Consider the following 21,061-nt stretch of genomic DNA (forward strand, 5'->3'; position numbering starts at 1 on the left):
ACGCACTTTGACTGCAAGTTTTTAAGTGAGTCTGGTGATTCGACCTGTTGTGCTGCCATTCATGAACATCAGTCCAGGGGGTTGTATTTCAACAGGATAACGCTCAGCCACATGCCACTGTTGTAACCCAACGTGCTCCAGAGAGTGTCGAAATTTTGCCTTGACTTGGTTGATCACCAGATCGGCCTTGCAGTCGAGCACATATGGGACATCATCGGACGACAACTCTAGCGCCACCCACAAACATAATTAATTGTCACTCCATTGACCAACCAACTGCATCAGATATGGGACTCCATCCCAGAATCTGACATCCGGCACCTATACCACACAATGCATGCACTTTTGCTTGCTTGCGTCGTTAAACATTCTGGCGATTATGGCTGTTACTAATGTACCAGGATTTTACGTCTGTAACGGCTTCTCTTGCGTTTACATTATCCTGTGATCCTGCAACGTTAATCGCTTAAATATATCACTTAGACAAATTTGTTCCTCAAATTTCTTTACATTAATTATTTTTTGGTGTTGCGATTTTTCCGTCAGTGTATTTATACCAACGGCCGGCAAATGGCGGATAACAGTCTTTATCCGGACATCGGAGGGTTGAAAGACTGCCAATTGTTGTTTTCAAACTTTAATAGCTTATTTAATTTAAATCCAAGAGACAGCTATCTTACTATGTGCGTGCATTAATTCTTACCACAACAGCAATACCACCAGTAAGCTGCAGACACAAGAACTTTTTACAATAGAATCACAACAGTCCAACACTGCCATGCCTCAGAGACACTAACTAGAGCCGACACCCATCTCTTTTATAGCAGAGCAGAGCATGCTCAAGCAGATTGATTTATGCGCGCTACGGGGATGTCGAATCATACATGCTTACCATTCCGAACTGCAAATACATTGGCCGGCCGCTGTAGCCGAGTGGCTCTAGGCGCTTCAGTCGTGAACCGCGCTGCTGTAACGGTCGCAGTTTCGAATCCTGCCTCGGGCATGGATGTGTGTGATGTCCTTAGATTAGTTAGGTTTAAGTAGTTCTACAACTAGTAGAAGCCGACCTCGGGGAAGATCAGTTTGGATTCCGTAGAAATGTTGGAACACGTGAGGCAATACTGACCCTACGACTCAGAAGATAGATTAAGGAAAGACAAACCTACGTTTCTAGCATTTGTAGACTTAGAGAAAGCTTTTGACAATGTTGACTGGAATACTCTCTTTCAAATTCTGAAGGTGACAGGGGTAAAACACAGGGAGCGAAAGGCTATATACAATTTGTACAGAAACCAGATGGCATTTATAAGAGTCGAGGGACATGAAAGAGAATCAGCGGTTGGGAAGGGAGTGAGACAGGGTTGTAGCTTTCCCCGATGTTATTCAATCTGTATATTGAACAAGCTGTGAAGGAAACAAAAGAAAAATTCGGAGTAGGTATTAAAATCCACGGAGAAGAAATAAAAACTTTGAGGTTTGCGGATGGCATTGTAATTCTGTCAGAGAGAGCAAAGCACTTGGAAGAGCAGTTACATGGAATGGATAGTGTCTTGAAAGGAGGATATATCAATGGCAAGGAAAGCGTTTCTGAAGAAGAGAAATTTGTTACATCGAGTATAGGTTTAAGTGGCAGGAAGTCATTTCTGAAAGTATTTGTATGGAGTGCAGCCATGTATGGAAGTGAAACATGGGCGATAAATGGTTTGGACAAGAAGAGAATAGAAGCTTTCGAAATGTGCTACAGAAGAGTGCTGAAGATTAGATGGGCAGATCACATAACTAATGAGGATTGGGGTGAAGTTTGTGGCACAACTTTACTAGAAGATTGGTTGGTATGACATGTTCTGAGGCATCAAGGGATCACCAGTTTAGTATTGGAGGGCAGCGTGGAGGGTAAAAATCGTAGAGGGAGACCAAGAGATGAATACGATAAGCAGATTCAGAAGGATGTAGGTTGCAGTAAGTACTGGGAGATGAAGAAGCTTGCACAGGATAGTGTAGCATGGAGAGCTGCATCAAACCAGTCTCAGGACTGAAGACCACAACAACAACAACAAGTCTAGGGGACTGATGACCTCAGAAGTTATGTCCCATAGTGCTCAGAGTCATTTGAATCATTTGACTTTTTGCAAGTACATATCATTATTGCTGACGTAATTATAAATTTAAAAATAACTAAACTTAAATCTTCTAACCATCTGCGCGCATGCTCGATCATCCTTTTCGAAGCTCTCGGAGACTTTCGTTAAATTTATTTATGTTTTACTTTACTTCAACGCACTATTAAAATATATTTGGCAGTGAAGTAAGAGCTCCTCAGTGCTCCACAAGATGTATTCCGATCGTTAGTCGACGAAAATATGTATTGCGATGCGGGCAACGCTGGTCGGCCGTAGTCATTGTTACCTCATACTACATGTGTGGTATTTCGTTTGTGTTGTTTATTGACGTGCGCTAATAATGTTCCGTGCCTCAGTCAATACTGATTAGAAAAGGGCAAAGCTGACAGTGAATACAGGAAATTTCTGAAATATATATTGCTACTGATAACAAAAGCCGCTTGCTTGATTTCTTACAGAAGGAATTTCCATTGACGAATCAGGTAAGATCGTTAATAATGAAGTAACGTCAGCTATTGTGCAATTTTTTGACACTGAAAGAAAAGTATTTGGGAATGAATTGCTAGCGTTATTGGCGTTTAAAAGTAAGAACAATGAAGAACATTTGTGTAAGACGTGTCATGACCTCATGTCAAATCATACATTAATTATGATAATATAGTTTGTTTGTTTTCTCTTCCATCTGACAGGAATCCAGTGATGATGGATAAAGAAAAGAACTTGGTAATGAGAGTTAGGGATACGAATGCTGGGTTACGTCTCATCGTCGGATAATTCACCACACAGCCCAAGCTGATGAATTTTATTAGGTCGCATTCTGCTCTTCAGCATGGGCTGTTCAAGGAGTTTCTTTCTGAATGTGATTTAGCATATTCTGAGTTACTGCAGTACACCAACATTCACTGAATAAGTAAAGGTCAACTAATAGAGCGTTTCTCGCAATTAAAAGGACAAGTAGCCTTGTTCGTAGAAAACTTGGACACACGTGAAGCATTACCAACTTTGTCACTTTCTATAGCCTTGGAAGAAGATATCTTATGTATGTAAACCACGTCAACTAAGATTAGCAGATTAGTTTCAGGAATCGTGCGGTGGGGATCTCGTACGATCTCCTTACTACATCCGCGCAGTTAGTTGCTATACACATTTGCAAGTAAACGACAACATTTTTGTGTTATGATATGATACTCAAGCCCCTTGTTATCATCTAACCGCCAAGTTTTGTGACCGTGAATGCAGGTAACCTGGAAAGTTACGACGTTCAGTAGAGGTTTCAGCATGTTGTAATAGCTTAACTATTGCTCATAGAGCAGCTGCAGTACCAGCAGTACACCGACGGATTTCGAGTGTTCGTAGAGGGCGTTTTAAGGAACAAACTGAGGGCACGAACCCGTTGCCGAAAACCCCACCCAAAGGCGGTACTGAGCGTGGAATTTATGGGGTTAACGTCTGTTGCTAAGCCACACCTTCTGCAGCAAACGTGAGTTTGAGCGGTAACGTATCGGAAGCAATGTTGTGACAGGTATGGGCAGGTTCTTCGGCATGTAACGGCCTGGATGCTCCTAAGCTCATTGTAAGGAGTTTCAATTGCGGTTCACTAGCATAGAAAGTTATGTTTGGCCCTTTGAATGCAAAATTATAAAGTACTGTTGAATGACGTTTATCGTCATGGATTGCTTTCTTGAATTTGTTCCTCAAGGTATTGTCTCGAAGTTTGTAGCCCTAATTGAGACATGTGATATTTGGCCTATACCCACAAAATGTGGTGCTATAGAAGAAAGCTGAAGATTAGATGGGTAGATCATATAACTAATGAGGAGGTATTGAATAGGATTGGGGATAAGAGAAATTTGTGGCACAACTTGACTAGAAGAAGGGATCAGTTGGTAGCATCAAGGGATCACCAATTTAGTATTGGAGGGTAGCGTGGAGGATAAAAATCGTAGAGGGAGACCAAGAGATGAATACACTAAACAGATATAGAAGGATGTAGGTTGCAATAGGTACTGGGAGATGAAGAAGCTTGCACAGGATAGAGTAGCATGGAGAGCTGCATCAAACCAGTCTCAGGACTGAAGACCACAACAACAACCCACCAATTCATTACTCAAGGGAATCCATACCCATCGAATTAAAGTAGCCCATATACAGGGTGTTACAAAAAAGTGCGGCCAAACTTTCAGGAAACATTCCTCACACACAAATAAAGAAAAGATGTTATGTGGACATGTGTACGGAAACGCTTAATTTCCATGTTAGAGCTCATTTTAGTTTCGTCAGTATGTACTGTACTTCCTCGATTCACCGCCAGTTGGCCAAATTGAAGGAAGGTAATGTTGACTTCGGTGCTTGTGTTGACATGCGACTCATTGCTCTACAGTACTAGCATCAAGCACATCAGTACGTAGCATCAACAGGTTAGTGTTCATCACGAATGTGGTTTTGCAGTCAGTGCAATGTTTACAAATGCGGAGTTGGAAGATGCCCATTTGATGTATGGATTAGCACGGGGCAATAGCCGTGGCGCGGTACGTTTGTATCGAGACAGATTTCCAGAACGAAGGTGTCCCGACAGGAAGACGTTCGAAGTAATTGATCGGCGTCTTAGGGAGCACGGAACATTCCAACCTATGACTCGCGACTGGGGAAGACTTAGAACGACGAGGACACCTGCAATGGACGAGGCAATTCTTCGTGCAGTTGACGATAAGCCTAATGTCAGCGTCAGAGAAGATGCTGCTGTACAAGGTAACGTTGACCACGTCACTGCACGGAGAGTGCTACGGGAGAACCAGTTGTTTCCGTACCATGTACAGCGTGTGCAGGCACTATCAGCAGCTGATTGGCCTCCACGAGTACACTTCTGCGAATGGTTCATCCAACAATGTGTCAATCCTCATTTCAGTGCAAATGTTCTCTTTACGGATGAGGCTTCATTCCAACGTGATCAAATTGTAAATTTTCACAATCAACATGTGTGGGCTGACGAGAATCCGCACGCAATTGTGCAATCACGTCATCAACACAGATTTTCTGTGAACGTTTGGGCAGGCATTGTTGGTGATGTCTTGATTGGGCCCCATGTTCTTCCACCTACGCTCAATGGAGCACGTTATCATGATTTCATACGGGATACTCTACCTGTGCTGCTAGAACATGTGCCTTTACAAGTACGACACAACATGTGGTTCATGCACGATGGAGCTCCTGCACATTTCAGTAGAAGTGTTCGTACGCTTCTCAGCAACAGATTCGGTGACCGATTGATTGGTAGAGGCGGACCAATTCCATGGCCTCCACGCTCTCCTGACCTCGACCCTCTTGACTTTCATTTATGGTGGCATTTGAAAGCTCTTGTCTACGCAACCCCGGTACCAAATGTAGAGACTCTTCGTGCTCGTATTGTGGGCGGCTGTGATACAATACGCCATTCTCCAGGGCTGCATCAGCGCATCAGGGATTCCATGCGACGGAGGGTGGATGCATGTATCCTCGCTAACGGAGGACATTTTGAACATTTCCATGATTAATGTGATTTGAAGAGAAGTAATAAAATGAGCTATAATATGGAAAGTAAGCGTTTCCGGACACATGTCCACATAACGTATTTTCTTTCTTTGTGTGTGAGGAATGTTCCTGAAAGTTTGGCCGTACCTTTTTGTAACGCCCTGTATAATTGAGATGGAACTGTCTGGAGTTATGAGAGCTCGAAATGTATGTGTTAGCATAGGAATTTGTACGTTATCATACGCAGTTGCCAAAATGCAGTAAGTGTGTGTTTATGACAATGAATCCCACTATATAACCAATGAACGGTGCATCGAATTTATTACTATTGTAAAACCGGGCATTATCAGCAGAGCTAGATGCTGATTACGTATAGTAAGAACTGCTACCCACAGCAGTACTGATTCACTGCACATGTGGCTAGAAATAAGACAATGTGTCTGCTAGAGACTTACAAGGGAACCTCCTCATCGCACCCCCCTCAGATTTAGTTATAAGTGGGCACAGTGGATAGGCCTTGAAAAATTGAACACAGATCAATCGAGAAAACAGGAAGAAGTTGTGTGGAACTATGAAAAAATAAGCAAAATATAGAAACTGAGTAGTCCATGAACAAGATAGGTAACATCAAGGAGTATGTAACCTGAGGAGCACCGTGGTCTCGTGGTTAGAGTGAGCACCTGTGGAACAAGAGGTCCTTGGTTCAACTCTACCCTCGAGTGAAAAATTAAATTTTTTGTTTTCAGACAATTATCAAAGTTCAGGCACTCACACATCAATTTCGCTCTCCAAAATTCCTGGACATGTTCAGATTTGCTTGGTCATATACAGGATTTGACGGTCTACACAAGGAAAAATTTGAAAACGTTAAAAACATATGTTTTGACAGAGCACAGGGAAAACTGTACGACTGTGAAACTGTTGCATTCATTTGTTGCAGTTTGTGTGACAAACTCTTACGTTTTCATCACTTTTTTGGGAGTGATTATCACATCCACAAGAAAACCTAAATCGGGCAAGGTAGAAGATTCTTTTTACCCATTCGCCAAGTGTGCAAGTTAGGTGGGTCGACAACATATTCCTGTCATGTGACGCACATGCCGTCACCAGTGTCGTATAGAAATATCAGGCGTGTTTTCCTGTGGAGGAATCGGTTGACGTATGACCTTGCGATCAAATGTTTTCGGTTCCTATTGGAGAGGCACGTCCTTTCGTCTACTAATCGCACGGTTTTGCGGTGCGGTCGCAAAACACAGACACTAAACTTATTACAGTGAACAGAAACGTCAATGAACGAACGGACAGATCATAACTTTGCGTAAATAAAGAAATTAAAATATTCGCTCGAGGGAAGACTTGAACTACGGACCCCTCGTTCCGCAGCTGCTCACGCTGACCACGGGACCACGGAGCTGCTGAGCTGAGCGTATCCTTGATGTTACCTATCTTGCGCATGGACTACTCAGTATGTATATTTTGCTTTTTTTTCATAGTTCCACACAACTTCTTCCTGTTTTCTCGATTGATCTGTGTTCAGTTTTTCAAGGTCTATCTACTGTGACAACTTATAACTAAATCTGAGGGGGGTGCGATGGGGAGGTTCCCTTGTTAGTAGGGTTTGTTATGTGGTATATATGAGATTGTACTCAGCCTCCTGTGACCTCGTTACTGAAGGGCGAAAACCAGGGTATTTTTGTGGTATCGTAGAGATCGCGGTGTCATACCAAAGTCATCAAAGCGAACCGACACCATAGACATTAGTGAAGTCTCGCTGTAGCCATTTACGACCATCGAGCAAGGTGGCGCAGCGGACAGCATACTGGACTCGCATTCGGGAGGACGACGGTTCAATTCTGCTTCCGGCCATTCTGATTTAGGTTTTCCGTGATTTCCCTAAATCGTTGCCGGCAACTAGCAGGATGGTTCCTTTGAAAGGAGACGGCGGACTTCTTTTGCCATTCATCCCTACTCCGATGGGACCGATGACCTCGCTGTTGGTCTCCTAGGACGTACCAACCAACCAATCGCAACGACGTATGGAATGCCCTCTTCAGGAGCACGCCTCCCCTCTCAGCATAGCAGCGCCCTCGCACAGAGGTCAGTATAGTGTCAATCAATCAGGAGCTCTGCCCAGTTCGAGACCTCGGCTACAGCAATCAACATTGTCGTGTAGGATAGTGACAGATAAAGTTTCTGCTAAAACGTTCTTTCGTAAATATTACTGTAAGAGAACGGTTTGTCAGTCTGTGCATCCAGCGATGCTTTCATAACCAGAGATAGTTGTAAGTTATCAAGCAATCCTGTGGCAAACAAGTGAGTCAAGTAACTATTATTCATTTATGTAATGAACTAATGTTTGATGTGCTCTAGTTTGATAAACTTCCTCCCAGAGCAATCAAAACACTTACAGCTATGACCAAACGAAAATAGTCTCGTCTGGTAGCAACACTTTTCACCTTCGTGTCATGCATGTTTTCCCAATCCGAGTCTTGTGTTTGATAAGCTTACGCAAGAATGATTAGAATAACTAACTTATTGCGTGATAGTTTCTTTATGGGGTAAGTCGGGAGTGGGGTGGGGGGGACGGATAAAATACAGAATGTACTTCAATTAATGGCGAAAAACTGACGTACTATGTTAAATGAAGCAGAATTGGTCCAATAAATATGGATCTGCAAATACGTACTTTGCGGGTACTTGGACAGTGCATTTTGAAGGCCGTCTGTTAGAAACGTCTTTCATGCTTGAGTATTCATCCACAATGTGTGAGTCATTTGTATGAAGTAGAAACTATACAGTCCGTACTTTCATCCACTAGTGAAGCCTAGTCTTTTGGTATGCGAGCAATACTTTGAACGCAAGACCTTAACAACCAATCAGGTCACTTTATTCTGAGCTTCGATAAGGACACACGGGTAGTCAGCCATCCTGCACACTTGCTACCTTCGCTCAGAATCGGCAAGATGCTGTTTACATCATGTTATATGATGAAGATTTTATAAATTTTAGACTACTGTGTGGTGAATGATTCGATACGAGCCTTGTAAACTACAAATGCCAGGAGTTTTGATGAGAGCGTTGCCTGCTTGCATTCCTTTGGCTTAATTACATTTTACATGATTGTTCAGTCGCATCTGTCTACCCATGTGTGCAATGTTAGGTCTTTTGTTCCGGTCGTACCTATGTCTGAATATGCAAGAACCAAATACCGGGCTTTCACCAAATCATCCGTGAATTATGTTGACTTTCACAGTATTTTGTAACACGCTAAATAGAATTACGGACATTTGAGAACATATGAGCTTAATTTCCTACTATTTATCAATATGTGCTGTTGTATACCCGTATAGTCCATCTTCACTTTTGTATTTGTTGTCTACATATTGAATAATAATTGAAGTTAATGCAAAATATCTCGTGAATTATTGTCCTCCTGATATCACTTTTCAGTTTTACGAACTTTTATGGTGATTTACAAATAGGCTCAGTTAGTCCTTATTCTCAGTAGTAGCAGGCGTCAGCACTACTTATTGCAAGTGATTTGCTTTCAGCAGAATTAATACTTCTATCTTTTCTATAAGAAGAGACACATTTATACTTAAAGATTGTATTAGGACGGTTAAAGGCTTTGGCAAAAAAAAAATTTCCTTTAACACCAATTAAAGACCTGTTTATATATTACATTGAGTTATGAGAGTTCCCTTACCACCTGAGGTTTCATTAACGGTAATCATATCGTGTTATTGACAACTCAAGGGTCAAATTTTATACAAGAGGGGATTCTTCCCAGGGCATTGTACTGGAGTCGTACCCCTGTAAAGTTGGCGAGGTGACAAATCTCTACGTTCTCAGTATGGTGTTTTGGAACCTGTAGAGCATCTTTTGGCGCTAATAAAAGATTATTAGTCAGTTAACATTCATTCATTAAGATTTACACTTCTGTGTTCTCTAGTCAGCGTCAGCTGATCCTTAATGTCTGTGAAATGGTGAAATTCCAGATACTTCTGTTGTAAACTCAGTTGGCTGCAAAGGCTGCTACTCAAGTAACTCAGCTGTACAAAATTTTGAAAAACATAGCCCTCAGTCGCGAACACGATTAATTTGTGACCTAGGTTTCGGTGTCACAAGGGGCACATTCTTCGGACAAAATTAAAACTAAATGTTACAGCATAACGTACCAAAAAATGCGAAAGCTGCGGTCATACCTGAAAACGTCAGATAGTCAGTTTTAAAATAAAATGCAACAGAGGTGCAAGCCACTAAGGGCTGCCATGTGTCCTCTGCTACGGTCAACACAGTTTTGTATTATACAACAGTTGCTGATTGACAGCCATGTTAAAAACCTTAACTCAGCTGTAGTCTTCTGGACCGACGTCTGGCACTCCGCAGGCGAAGCGTTAACGTGGGTGGGGTTATGCCACCACACTGTTAGAGCTTTCTCAGTTTCACTTCAGAAGAAGACCCTTGATAACCCATCAGGATGTACTGCACCTTCGGAAGTCGTATAGTTGGCTGACTCTGGCCCTACCGGACAGGTAGGACTTGGCACCCAGAAGTGCCTGAGGAATAGAGGCATGGGTTAGCCCTCTCACTCAGTGGGGAAGTTAACGTTAGCGCGACAAGCACCACGAGATGTAGTGTCCAAAGAAACCTCAGTCTCCCTATTAGCATTGTTGTAGGTGGCCAGAGCGAAGTCCTGTGAGTGGCAGGTTGTGGTTACTTAGATGAAGCCATCTCGGGAATGGCAATCAGCATGTTCAAGAGCAGTGCTGGAACATCTAACACACAGATCTCACTACTCCATAATAATGATTGAATCGAGTGCTTTGATAATAACGCCGTCGGTCCTAATGACCAACCGAATTAAGAGCTGGAGAACTGTGATGTTTATGGAGACAGGTGGAAGGTAATGACATTAGGCTCTGTTTGAAATGATCGAATGTGTCCCTCTTCTTTACTAGCAGCCAACGGTCCTCGTTTCACTATGTTTGCTTAACAATTTATTACAGGCTCTCAACTGTCCTGTCAAGTTGGTGAAGGGTGTTATTGCGTCCAAAATAAAGCTTGTTGCTCCATATAACTTGTTGCTCAACATAACAAGAGCTAATGAATATATCACTGTCTTCCTGTCTCTCTCTCTGTCTCTCTGTCTCTCTCTCTGTCTCTCTCTCTCGCTCTCTCTCTCTCTCTCTCTCTCTCTCTCTCTCTCTCTCTCCTGGTGGACGTTTTGCTGAATGTGTAACGTGTGACTCGCAATTAGCGTAGCTGTAGCACAGTGTGCCCATATGTGTGACCGAGTTACAGTTCTGACTGTTACTTTCTGCTGCATAGCTACGTCATTACCTCTGCCTGGTGCCACCAATGGCTGTGTTACCTCAGAACTTACAAAAAAATTTCTTCCCGTTTTCTAGTGTGTGGCGTAACGTAACTATGCACTCTTAGGTAAACTGAAAGGAGGACTAGCGGCCTTTAAGCTTATTAAGGTTGTCATGTTTTAGTGATTTCGTACCTTCATCTTGAAAGTGGCAGTGATTCGCCGTTTCCACCAAGCCTATATTTTTGTTATGTCGTGACTGAATTTGTCTCAGAAGAGCTGTAAAACACTCCATATAATGTTAAGTTATTCGTTGCTATTACTGTCGTGGGATCACTGGTCACTCTCTTTCTCCCGTAGCTTATATGTTTACCATTCTTATGACTTTTGCTATATTTTCAGTGTGACCTTCACCCACACAGCGAGATTTTTATCGTCATGCTCGTCCTTTCAAACGTTGTTCGTTCTTGTGTCTGATATATATTATCATTATCTTAAACATGCACCAATTTGAGCACCACTTTTTTCCAGTAACTTTAATTTTCTTAAAACCTGCAATATATTCCGTATATAAGTGCTACTACGATTAAACTTCAATTTTTTTATTGGGAAAAAGGGTGATCGGTATTTAGAGATCGTAAGGAGGGTATATCACTTCAGTATCAATGCCTCTAAGGTTGCTACAAACTCCCTCTTATCATTTCTGTCTGTGGACATCTCCAAGTCTGGTGGAATATCCAACTGGAACAATGTTAGAGACTGAATGGGAAATACTCCTACACATGTATATAGCCACTGTCTTCTTTAATTACATATATAGCCGCGTCTATACTCTGTACACCACATTATGATGCTTAGTGGAGGGTGCAATTTGTATCACTGTCTTTTCTCCCTTTCCTTTTCCCGTTCGTGAATGGCGAGGGAGAACAAAAATTGTTGGTAAGCCTCCGATCTACCTCATGGTCCTGTACTTTCGTGAGATGCACATAGGAGGAAGCAATATATTGTTTTACTGTTCTAGGAATGTACACTATCTGATTTTAACACCAATACGCATCAGGTTGTACAATACAGACCTATATCATTGACGTCGGTTTGCAGTAGGGTTTTGGAGCATATACTGTATTCAAACATTATGAATCACCTCGAAGGGAACGATCTATTGATATGCAATCAGCATGGTTTCAGAAAACATCGTTCTTGTGCAACGCAGCTAGCTCTTTATTCGCACGAAGTAATGGCCGCTATCGACAGGGGATCTCAAGTTGATTCCGTATTTCTAGATTTCCGGAAAGCTTTTGACACCGTTCCTCACAAGCGACTTCTAATCAAGCTGCGGGCCTATGGGGTATCGTCTTAGCTGTGCGACTGGATTCGTGATTTCCTGGCAGGAAGGTCGCAGTTCGCAGTAATAGACGGCAAATCATCGAGTAAAACTGAAGCGATATTAGGTGTTCCCCAGGGAAGCGTCCTGGGACCTCTGCTGTTCCTGATCTATATAAATGACCTGGGTGACAATCTGCGCAGTTCTCTTAGGTTGTTCGCACATGATGCTGGAATTTACCGTCTAGTAAGGTCATCCGAAGATCAGTATCAGTTGCAAAGCGATTTAAAAAAGATTGCTGTATGGTGTGGCAGGTGGCAGTTGACGCTAAATAACGAAAAGTGTGAGGTCATCCACATGAGTTCTAAAAGAAATCCGTTGGAATTCGATTACTCGATAAATAGTATAATTCTCAAGGCTGTCAATTCAACTATCTACCTGCGTGTTAAAATTACGAACATCCTCAGTTGGAAATACCACATAGATAATATTGTGGGGAAGGCGAGCCAAAGGTTGCGTTTCATTGGCAGGACACTTAGAAGATGCAGCAAGTCCACTAAAGAGACAGCTTACACTACACTCGTTCGTCCTGTGTTAGAATATTGCTGCACGGTGTGGGATCCTTACCAGGTGGGATTGACGGAGGACATCGAAAGGGTGCAAAAAAGGGCAGGTCGTTTTGTATTATCGCGTAATAGGGGAGAGAGTGCGGCAGATATGATACGCGAGTTGGGATGGAGGTCATTAAAGCAAAGACGTTTTTCGTCGCGACAAGATCTATATACGAAATTTCAGTTACCAACTGTCTCTTCCGAATGCGAAAATATTTTGTTGAGCCCAACCTACATAGGTAGGAATGATCATCAAAATAAGAGAAATCAGAGCTCGAACAAAAAGGTTTAGGTGTTCGTTTTTCCCGCACGCTTTTCGGGAGTGGAATGGTAGAGAGATAGTATGATTGTGGTTCGATGAACCCTCTGCCAAACACTTAAATGAGAATTTCAGAGTAGTCATGTAGATGTAGATGTAGTTGGGATTGGCTAAGCGTCTCCGTGACGTTGTCGCACTTACTAAATCAAACTTTGACGAAATGCTCTGCTGCTCTTAGGATTTTCTCTGCCTCCTGTATCAATCCTTACTGCTAAGGGTCTGTGATTTACAAAGAATAATCTAGTATCGCTCGATCGAAAGTGTTGTTAGCTACCTCCTTCCTGGGTGAAATACACTGCCTGACGAATCTTCCAATGAATCGCAGCTCGTAATATGCGTTTTCTAGGATTACTTTTACCAGGTCGTTCTACTTTAAATCAATCCATATGTATAACCTTAGATATTTATTAGATATTTAATAGCTGTAGATGTCGATATAATTGCAAAATATCATCTCTCCTCTACGAGCTTTGCGTTAACTCCATCAGCATGGACTGGTACATGGTGAATCCACAGCCGCAAAATGTTAACCGTAACTCTTGATACCTTAAAAAAAAACATGTCTACCAGAACTACCGAGAGCAACCAATTATGCTCTCCCTCTGCAAGAAGCTGAAAGTTTAAAAAAAATATCAATTTATGAGTAAACGTTTCTTGAATCTTAACGAATATTAGCTGTCTCTGGGAAAAGGTGTGACATTTTACGCTATTTTGCTTTCCAATCACGTCATCTGTTAAATTTTATTCAGCAATTTCCTATCTGGTATCAGTGTGGTGAGAAGTAAATTAAATATCTGTAGCTCATGTAAATACAAATAGTCAGTCCTTCGCACAAATTTTTTGTACAGAGACTTGCAAATGTTTGCTTGAATGCTATGTAAGGTTAGAAATTGATATAATTTTCATTTTTGCATGAAATACGTTTTATGAACACGATAACTAAATGATGTAATAATTACTTTGGTGTGGCTATCTTTTAAATCCAATGGAGTTCATATTAAGGAATGCAGTTTGCCTGCTTCATCTTTAATGAAAAATACGAACTTGAATTTTGTTTTATACTATTTCGGTGAAATAATTTTAGTCTGGGATTTTTTATTTTGACAAATAACTAGTCAAGCATATCTACTGCTTCGATGCCGTCATTTCTAAAAGCACATTGTATTATTTTATTGCGCGGAGAGCATTAATTTCATGTACTCAAAGTTAAAACTATACAGTTTATGTGTCTGAAACTATAGATTTGAAAGTGTCCCTCACCTTACGTCTCGGTATGTTTTCGTTAGTAACCAATATGTTTATCTGGTGTGTGTATTTTGTTTCCACTACAGTGAAAGTTAGATATAACTACCAGTAAATCTGGCCGTAGCCCCAGATTATGTTATCTTTGAAAGCTACACTGTATCGATTCTTGTACTGTCAGAATTGCTACAGCAAGCAGATAGTTCAGATGACTTCACGATGAACTGAGTAACAACCTTACAGTTTCGGTAACGATTATTGGCTGTGGAAGAATATCAGAATATCCCGCCTTCACTGTACCAGACGTTAGTGGAAAGTTTTCATTGTACGTTAAGCGCGTGAATACTGGTGAAAGAAGTTTCTATGTGCCGTTAGGTACAGGACTGTCGTCTTTGGAACCAACAGCAGTGTATGTACGGATATTTTCGGCCATATAACGTGTCGTGCGGGACAGATTTTCAGAGCTGTTACTGCTACGTGCAGCCAGCAACCGAGATAACCATATACGGCTCACTTACTCCCGTCGTTTTTCCGAATTCTCTTGGCCAAGCTCCAAGGAGATTCTCGGCTGTGACTTTTCTGTTGTGCTCTCTCTTGTTCGGGGCGATAAAAGCAATGGTTCTCTTTTATTCCTGCGTTTTTTACGCCATGCAGAAAGCTTTTCACGGAATCAGTTCCCACATACTCTGATCTAAGATTACCTGTACATCCCGAGTGGCCCTGAAGTTGACTACTGCGATGGTAGACAAGCAAGGAAAAGAATCACGATGTACGTACCAGTTACTTATGCATGATTAAATCCATAGAAGCCCGCCTCTATTATACAGCATTCTTCGTCAATAAAAGACGGAAACGTGACAGCTACAGCTATTGATAACTATAGATAAATTATTTATAGCTAATTTCTGGAGCAATTCTCAGCCAAAGCCAAAGACTTTTCTGAACCTAATTTTCCTTTATGCCATCGCAGTAATCCTTGAGTTGATTGAAAGTTAAGCTGTTCAATGCAAATATTTGCCGCAGTAATCCTTGAGTTGATTGAAAGTTAAGCTGTTCAATGCAAATATTTGCTTGATAAATATAACACTCAAACTCTATGCAGTAAGTGATTAACACACAATTTAATCAACAAAACGACTCGTGGAAGCTCCCATTACAGAAATAAACTAAAACAATGCGTTAATCCATTTGCAAGATTGTAATATACATATATCAGCTTTATGGAGATAATTTGCCTTACTTTACGGGTAACATATTTTCATGGTCACAATCCTAGATCCACTACTTTCACATTGCTTCATGTCTCGAAACATAGTAACAATAACTATTACTTAGCTTGCATTTATCGTGACTCTCTCGTCCAGTGCAGAGTCCCAAGCGAATCAACAGAAGCGCAAGTGACTCCTGTGTATAAAAAGGATAAAACATGGACCCGCAACATAACAGACCGATATTATTGACATCGGTTTGCTGCAGAATATTTGAACATGTTCTCAGTTCTAATACAATACATATCCTTGAGACAGAGAAGCTTCTATCCACAAATCAGACGGATTTTGACATCATCGCTCATGCAAAACTCATCTTGCCCTTTTATCACGTGATACACTAAGAAGGACTGCTGATGGGAAAGAAGCAGAGTCCAGATTCCTAGATTCCCAGAGAGCGTTTCATACGGCACCCCAACGAAGATCTGAGCATAGGCTTGGGGTTCCAGATACTTGAGTGGCTCGAAGACATCTTATGTAGTAAAATCGGAGCAAATATTGAGAGGTTTCATGCCCGCTTTTGCATGTCGCCTCTCATTTTCGTAGCCGGTCAAATGGCAAGTTCAGTGTCCCGAGGAAAATAGCAGAGGCATGATTGGTCAACTTAAACTGTGGCCATTTGATGTCACAAAGCCCTGCTCGAAATTGGAGGGAACAGTCGCTATTGGCACAAATGATATTCTGAGATAGTGTGGGGGAATTTTGTAATAAGGACTGAATGCTGACTCGCTGTTTTTGAGGGTAGTGGTGAGATGAGTAACGTTGGCTTCACTCTTGCGTTTCACGGACGCCGGACGTTCGGGATCTGATCTTCGTCAGAGTTGGACATAACTTAGAATTCTCGGACGGCCTTTGAGGCCAGGGATTGAAGCAGAAGTCGGCGCCTGTATCATCAGAACGGTGCCTACCGACGACGTGCTGCAGCTTTCAGGGCTGGTAAAGTATTTGGCGACTATGGCATTGTAGGACATATCATTTTTATACTGAAGTCCTCAGCAGCATGCATGCTCGCTCGCTTTGCTACAAGCCCACCTTGCTTGTTTCTCCATGTGATCCCAGTTGAGCTCTCACTACTAATCGCCATACTGCATTATAGTCAGGGGAGTAATATTTGATTCATTAGGATCTCCAGTCATTATCGTCAATCTATTGCATCACAGAGAGTAGGATCCCCTTGTTCTCGACCCAACTCTTAATCTCATAGTAGTTCAGTACAACCTACCCTGTAGCCTACTGTTTGTGTTGGTAATCAAGTACCTTTGTGTTTTGATTTACAATAAATCACATAGTAATATTTATTCCGCATATCATTTCCTAGATAGATAAAGATTCCCATTTCGTGTCGTTTATTATGATAAAATTTCCTTTTTCTTTGCTGAGTAGATAATGATTTTTGTTAAATTATTATGAGTGTGCAATCATTATTTTACCAACTAGCAGGGTCCACCATCAGTCCTTTCTCTACCGTTGTGCACATAATCAATAAGGTCAAACCAGAGAAGCAATTATAGAAACAGTGAAAGAACTCGAACACCCACAAGAAGGAAACATGGGTGGTGGAATGAGAGATGTAACGGAGCGAAATAGTATAGACGAAAAGCTTGGATAAAATGAAACTCCTGCAAAAAGGAAAGACTTTAAAAATGGATTAACAAATATCCTCGACCAATAAAATATTTATTTCGGTTGTAATCAGTTTCTGTCAGTATCTGGCTACCCTCAGAGCCTTGTACCATGATGGCAGGAGGTGGCAGTGAATGGAGCGGGTGTAGTGACTGTACGAACGTCAACTACTGAGTCACAACACCCGTTCCATTCACCACCACGACCAACCATCATGGTATGAGTGTCTGACGGTAGTCAAATACTGGCTGAAAGTGGTCACCATCAAATTAAATTTTTTTAGGTTCGAGACTGTTAGTAATCCATTTTAAAGTAGTTTACCCAAGAGGAATATTCTCAAATTCCTAAAAAGGAAAGAGACTGGATCACGTTCACTTAGATCAGAAAACAGACATCAATAATTATTCAAAACAGAGAAACGGAATATGATTAGAGGAAACAGATACAGACAGAACAATACTAGGGACTCCCACAAAGTTTTCAGAGAAGAAATAAAAAGGTACAAGCCGATGAGCCTACACTTCAAATATTCAACAGACAAACTAATTTCCAACAACACAGGCAACTGTGTGTTACTAGCAAAATATTTTATAAGGCTTCTAACTGCGAAGAACCAACACAACGACTAATTTTCAGACAGCCTCAAAAGGAGGACCCATATTCAGAACCAACATCAATGCATCACATTGAACAATGCATTGGCCAACTGAAAAACAACAGTGTGTCAGATGAAGACAGAATATTAGAAATGTAAAAACTTGGACAGAAGCTTGCAGCTGAAAGTATTTATGAGGTTATTAAAGGTTTATGAGAGAAAGGAAGAATACCTGCCGGCTGGAAGCAAGCTGTAATCCATCCGCTGCATAAGAAGTTTGACAGGACAGACACCAAGAATTATTACCGAGACATTTCTCTGCATCCATTCACCTACGAAATTATATCCAAAGCTCTATTAAATAAGACAGAAGATCAAGCAGAACTCACAACTGGCGAATACCAAGCGTGGTTCAGATAAAATAGACCGTGCCCAAAGAAAATTTTTAACCTGAAATCTATCCTAAACATCACAACAATGAGGAACATTAACATATTCGTTACATTCATTGATTTCAAGAAAGCCTAAAATTCTGTAGACAGACAGACAGTATTTCTAACACTGGAAGAAACAAGTATCGACAAAACCAGCAGACAATTGGACGAGTAGACACTCACAGGCACGACTTCAAAAGATAAATTTTTGGAAGAAGTTTCTGAACCCTCCAGAGTTAAGACTGGTGTTCAGCTGGGCGATGGGCTCTTGCCGATTCTCTTGTCTGGTCTTGGACGAGGTCATGAGAGATTAGGATTAAGAACTGCGAGAGAAAAACATCGAAAGAATCTATCTAGGACAGAGAAGACGGAGATCTGAGGTGAAATGTCTCGCTTTTGCTGACGATATTGTAATAATTGTTAATGACGAAACAGAAGCAAAGATAATGATAGAAACACTTCAATAAATTGCAGCTAAAATCGAATTACAAAGACCACATGCGAAAACGGAATATGTTGAACATTAACACGACAGAGAAAAAGAAAAACAAACACAACATGGAAACATGTAAGGGGTCGATGAGTTTAAGTATTTTGGAAAATGGATGGATAGCACTACAAATAAAGAAAGATCGAAGAAAATGGAATTAGCATACAAACTCACCCAAAACCGATGTAATAAAAGATCAGTATTATTCCAGGCTGAAGTTAAACACTATTCAACGGAGAAGTGAAGATCTATACAGAAACATACGAGTAGAAACAACCATAGATACACTAAGTATATGAAGATTAACGTTTTAATGTTGTATTTACAGAATGAATGGCAATAGGCTAACGTAAAAAATTTTAATTTCAAATTAAAACATCGGGAACTCAAATGGGAATCCCTAGAGAGAAGACGACGTTCTTTTCGAGGAATACTGATGTGGAAGTCTAGTGGACTGGCATTTGATGCTGACTACAGAACGAGTCTACCGCCACCGACGTACATTTCGCGTAAGGACCACGAAGATTCGAGAAATTAGGTCTCGCACGGAGGCCAATAGACAGTTGTCGTTCCCTCGCCATATTTGGGAGTGGAACAGGAAAGGGAATGACTGTTAATGGTGCAACGTACAATCCACCATATAGCATACGGTGTCTTACGGATTATGTCTGTAGATGTAGCTGCCAAACTTTTGCCCACCTAATTTATTAGCCCAGGGCCTCAGGGTCGTTTCTCCTCGGCACAAATTATTCATGGCTTTTAGAAAACCTCGGAAAATTGGTATCTGAGTTCTACTATGTGCAGCAATGCATTTTATTAACAGGAAGAGAAGGCAAATTCGTGTGAAACACATCTTCAACAAAGCAGAAGCTACCAGTCAAGAATGCTGGGAGCCTAGTGTATGCTGCTGGTCGCACGTACATTAACCAGCGTTACAATACGCCAAGTCTATCAGCTACCTCTTCAACCTACAAGGCTTGAATGAAGCACAAGCAGTAGTCTTCAGCTAGAAGCATAATGGGAACGTTTCACTCAGTGTTCTCTTTCACCTCCAATAAACGCAGCGCAGGTTGCCTACCCGGAAATTTATTTCAAGTGTCGAACTAATGAAATGTCAGTATTATGAAATGGTCGCGTAAAAGTACTATAAGCAAAACGCCATCTCACTAATATCTCTTCCCGAGACTTAAACACTTCAAAATCAATACGTTTCCTGGAATAAATACCTGGCTAGCTCAGACATTTCATATGGCTAGCGCGTGGCTTTTGTATTTCGTTTCATGCTTCCACTGGTGGCAACAGGCATTCAGTTCTGCCCTTCGTGTACATAGTGTGCTGTTAATGTGTGCTGCCTGCCGTATGTGACGAAATTATGTTATAAATATTCCCATATACAGAGAAGTTACACATTTACCCATTGTTCCTTTGTTACTTGTTAATGTTACTGTCAAACTAAGAAATGTGTAGTTACCAAATATTTCTCAGAAATCGATAGCTTCTGATTAATAAGTCAAGTAGTATGTCGTGACAAAGCAGCAGTAGTTTCACTAACTTATACCCTGCGTTTTAGTCGGCTCACTCATTAACACTGAAGTGCACCAAATGTGCAAAGAAATAGATTTCGTACTCTGGCGGAGGCACTAGACTGAGAATGGGCTTTTGAATGAGCGACTGTATACTTTGGCGAGAACATGCTTCACATTTTCAACATTGCTGAAGTAATTACTTCTGTGTTAAAAAGGTTCATGTTAAAATTTAGGGTACGAAGTTGCAGTGTTTGATAGTGTAATGATCCCTCTGCCATCAGCAAATGGCAGACATGATATAAAAAAAAAATTTATTCCTGAGAACTGATTCATGATGAATCGTTTGGTCAAAAAGCAAAACTGCCCTACTTAAGCATACCTTTTTCATTTGATTAAACATTCCAGTATATAAATCACGTTCCCTGTATTAGTTAAATTTATGTTCAACTTGATATGCTAATTGTTTACGATGTTTAACACAAAATTTACAGAGCTTCAAGATAACAGCCTGATGCCGATACGCAACCAAACTAACACTGCAAATGAAAATGTAACGAAAATGGAAAAAGATCGAGTTTTCGTAAATTTCGTATGAGTGTCTCATATTACAAACAACCACACTGTAATAAGAACATATTTACTTTTTAAAACAGAAACTGAAAATCACTGTCATGCCATCAAAGACAAT

Source organism: Schistocerca nitens, chromosome 4, assembly GCF_023898315.1.
Source record: "Schistocerca nitens isolate TAMUIC-IGC-003100 chromosome 4, iqSchNite1.1, whole genome shotgun sequence".
Lineage (NCBI taxonomy): Eukaryota > Metazoa > Arthropoda > Insecta > Orthoptera > Acrididae > Schistocerca > Schistocerca nitens.